Here is a 5,052-nt window from a genome sequence, read left to right on the forward strand (position 1 = left end):
ATATATATATATATACTATATAGTGAGATTATTGTCCTCCTGAACACCTGAAATGCAACAATGGGATTACAGATGTGTCTTGTTTTCTAAATGTATCTAATTTCACATTAAAATCTTTTTTTTTGAATGCCTTTTTTATAATATAAACGTTTTTTGCAGATATTGCATACCATGTCCTTGTGTTTAAATCTTATCTAATGAGATTTTACTGTAAGTGGTCTCTATGAATTTGTGTTGTTTAATCCAGATAATCCCTTTTTTACGAAGAGTGAATAGAATGTGATTTTGTATGTGTTTATGTATCTACAGTTGTTAACCCCTTGTGCCTTTACACAGCCTATTTTACCTACTTCTGACTTCCAAGTGCTCAATAAACCTCTTTAATTTTCAATTTTCAAAATTGTCTTTTTCAACATGAGCAGTGTAGCAAATCAGCAGAGTAGAAGTCAAAGGCATTGAAATGAACCAAGCTAAATTATATGCAGTGTTCATACACTGTGACTGTCACTTTTTTTAGGATCTAAAATTACATAATTCCTTTTGAATGCAACTCTTGTTCCTGTTGAGTAAGCGTAAAGACTGGTCAGAGATAGAACACAGTTAATAATGACTTCATTTTCCACTGTTTCAAGCATTTCAGAAGACATGAACGACCAAACTGATAGATGTCCAAATATAGTAAACCAAAGCTGACACAGATGTTCTTTCTATTTAAATATAAAGTTAACTTCCTTTTTGTGTATATCACGTCAACCCAGTGAGATGGGGTTGGGCAAGTTGCTCCAAAATAGTCAACGTTTGCCTGTCCCTGTGTTGGTGAAGAATAAGAAGAGACAGGAGACCTGCCAAGCAGCATCAGGACCAGCTGATCTTTTCCAAGTTAACCACCGGACTGCTAGCCAGTCAACACATGCTAGTCAGTCAGAACAACTTAGTTCTGTTTTTTCTCTACTGGGCCATTTACTCTAACAGAACTATAAGTTCATGTAGTTTATTCACAAGACATATTTGTACCTAGACTCCTGTCTTATAAGCAACTGCAAACTAGTCCTCCTGTATATTATGATAGTGACACTTCTTTAATACTACACATCTTTAATTTTGGACTCTCTGGCTCTCAGTCCCCTCAAAGCTCAGCACGGTAGCCACAGCTTGCTATGAATCAACAGCACAAATTTAGGGGTCAAGTAAGAGTAGTAGTACTCCTTGTGATGAGTAAACTGACATCACTGACTAATGTGTAAAATTGATGTAGGGCCCCTTTAATGGCTGACGAATTATTCACAACATGAAAATAAAGAAGAACAAACCACCGATAGGTTGATCAAAACATTCACATATTTCATATTCATATTAACACATATGCAACACAGAATTCGATTTTAAGCCTACAGTTTACAGTTGACTCGAGGAATGACTGCAAACTCCACCTCAAAAATGTAGAGGATCAGGAGTAAAATATCTTAGAAGGAAAAGGAAAGTGCTTAGAAATAGCAATGCTAATGCCCTTTGTATGAGGTTGTGTATTACACACACACAAACGGGATAGGAATGTGAGAGAAAGCTGCAGAACCGAGCAGCTGCTGATGGCATTGACTGCAGCTGATGAATCATATTCTGCTGTTTGGGGAGTAGATTTACCGGCCTACACTCAGAATCAAAGACCACGCCCTTGTATCTCTGAGGGATGGATCTAGGGAAGACTAGATCCAGGCTAGGAGGATCATGCAGGATTTGATGATCAGGGACAAAAGGAAGGAAAGAGAAGCGCTGGCTCAAGCAGGAAGCAGCAAACCTGACCTTGACACCACTTCCTGAGGGGGGGGGGGCTTTGGGGCTTGGGGGCTTTGTGCATCCCTGACGCCAAGTCCAAAAAAATCATAAAAAATGAGTTCAGACAACCAGAAAAAAAAAATCACTTGAGTAAACAAGATGAGGACACATAAAGTTCATTCACACTCACAGATAGGCTTTATGGCGGTATTTCTCACAAATTCTGACATCAGGAAACCCAGATCTGTGGTCAGACTATAACTAAACATCCTCCTTCAGAAAGCAAAGACTGATGGTTTGGCTGGGACAGGATATGTAATGACTAAGGTCATAAGAGGAAGCTGTCCTTCATCTGGTCATCCAGGCAGTGGTCACACTCACTTACAGTTTGAAGGCTTCCTGGAAAGCCTTTGTTAACAGCTGACTGGTCATCCTAAGAGAGTGACTTAGAGTCACTCTCTTAGGATGACTATTTTACACATTCGACAAACATCTCTGTTTTTTTGTAATATTCAAAACACATCATGTAGGTTATAACTAAAGGAAATGCGATAGTGTATGTATCAACCAACCAGATATCTAAATAACTGACTAATCAACATACACATTGTATGAACTCCACTTTTTTCTAAATGACAGTGATTCAACATGTGCTCAAACATGATTTTAAGCTTGAGAGGCAATGTTAAAAAATAATAATTTATCACCATTTTTAAACCTGTGAAGAACTTCTAAACCAGACATATTCGTTTGTGAATGTATCGAAAACATATGTTGTCCCTACAGTCAAAACCAGGGCCAAAATCCAAAGTTGTAACTTCAGCATGTGTAGTTTAAGTGTTCCACAAAGTATGGGATCTTTAAGTTTCACAGTTTCTCCTTTAAGTCTGTACTCCGATATTAAAGTTTTCCTCAGTTTTCGAGTAACCTTGCAGTTGGTTACATTTGTGGACACATTTTGACATTCTCAATTTATTTATTTTTAAACCAACACACTTGCCTGTCTCATTAAGTATTTACTTTTCTATAAACATAATGTGGGCTAACTATCTTATTGACCCCTATTTGTGCCCATGTTAAACTGATCTTATTTGTCTTTCAACATCACCATTGGGTAGCAATCTGGCTCAGTGATTGAACCAGAGCATGTAGAATTGAACACGGAGTTAGCTCTCCGCCTGTTGGCATCCGAGTGTACTACACAATGCCCACACACACAAAGCAGCACAATTGGAGAAGATGGGTACCAAAATAGGTTTTATTTTACATAAGAACATTGTCAAAACTTGAAAACATTTTTGCATATAAACCTTTTAAAACAAGGAGACAATGTTAGATTTCACAGATTGTACAAAATAGACAAAAAAAATCATTTTAATGAGTGATTCATACCCCTCTTTTGCATCTTTATTTAATACCATCACCCAAGCAAATGCACGTCCTTTAACTGCCATTCATAGGTCAAGTAAACATCACAACATCCTCCAAACACTAGTAGTGTCCACTGCTAGTTCTGTCTTTCTCAGCTAGAGTCGATGATGAGGCCAGTTCAGTCTGTACATCCAAGCTCCTAAGAATTCTCAAAGTTAAGTTCAAATGAGAATCACTGAAACTTTAAGTCTGGGGTAACCCATTAATTAAGGCTTGCATTTTGAATAGTGGAAGTAGTATGTAGTACAGCTGAGCAAAATCCAAAAGCTTAAACACATAATAAAAACTAGCACCAACTTGCATCTTATTTAAACCCAAGCTCTATTAACATTCATCTTTTATTAGAGCAAAACTTGTTGTGTTGTACTGAAACTCATACGGTCACATAAAACTGATCAAAAGCTAAACAAATTCTCACTTTTGAGTATTTAAATTAATACTGTAATTAGGAGCTGTGTGTTGCCATTACAATTAGCTATTTTAGCAAAGATTGAAAAACTTTGCAGCCCATCAAATCCTAAATTACAGAAAAATGTAAACATTGACCGTGGAAAGAAGCTTTTGTTTATTCTATTTCTACTTTGAAAGACCAACATGCTAATTATATTAAATGTCACAGACACCCACTGTAAATAGGTCGTGCAATAAAATAGTGACAGTGCACTAAGAATGTTACCTTTAATATTTGCATAAGACAGTTTGATTCTAGTGAAAAGGAAATCAAATGTTCTTGTTTCACTAATCCAACTTGTCTAGCCAAATCCAATCAACAGATTTTACATTTTTTCTTACTTGTCAAAATTGTCATTGTATGATGACTTTAAAGGGTTTAAGCTCTGTCCAACATTGAGCAGCGTTTTTATTAAAATAAAAGTCAATTTCCTGAGAATTTACATTTTACATCTGAATAAGCTGTATAACAACAGAGTTGGCAGACATCGCAGGCACTACTAATCTGAATCAAACCACTTCACATTTCCACATGCATGGCCCAGATAATCAAAAACCAGATCAAGGATATTGTAAAGATGTACAAATAACGACTTCCTCTTGTGGCACTACCATAACTGCCTTACTGTTACGCTCCCATGTGAATTAACTTTTTGTTATGAATGAATTTATGTTAGCTTTTAGAAAAGGAAATCAGATTTTCTATTGGCAGCACTAAAGCCTATTTCCTCACAGTAGATGCCACAGCAGCTCTAGTGCAGCATCTCGAGTCTCCCGGGGGGGGGGGGGGGGGGGGGGGGGGCTGCACTCTCAACCACAACTAATTACAGCAAACGACCACCAAGGTTACAGAAAAAAAAACTACATTACAACCAATCTGACACCACAGTATATTAACTATAGAAACTCTACCCTTACACGTCAAAGACTAGTCAGGCCACCTGTTTCTGGAACGCTAACGTTTACAAAAAAAGTCTTTCACATATCCGATTTCATCCACAAGCAGCATTTGAATTGAGGTGTGATCAAACAGTCCTCACACTGACTCATGTTGAGAGAGCAGAGCCAACTAGTGATTTAGTGTAAGAGAAGATGGCACAGATGACCTACCCACATTACACACTTACACAAACCCTAACCACTTTTAATTAGTGTCACCTGTTAAATTCCAGTTCAGCTCAACCAGAAATTAATTCTCAAAAATGTCATTTCATCACAGATCCCTCCCCTGGCATACAAAAACAAAATGAATGCAGATCCAACAGCAAAGTTAAACACTGCGCTGATTGCAAGCACACATAAATTAGGGCGACTTCTTGCCATCGTCTTCCCAGGCATAAGCATTTATTATGCTTTTCATTTTTAACTATGGCATCATTCTCATTCCTAAAACTTGTC

This window comes from Etheostoma cragini, chromosome 17 (assembly GCF_013103735.1).
Source record: "Etheostoma cragini isolate CJK2018 chromosome 17, CSU_Ecrag_1.0, whole genome shotgun sequence".
In the NCBI taxonomy this organism is placed as follows: domain Eukaryota; kingdom Metazoa; phylum Chordata; class Actinopteri; order Perciformes; family Percidae; genus Etheostoma; species Etheostoma cragini.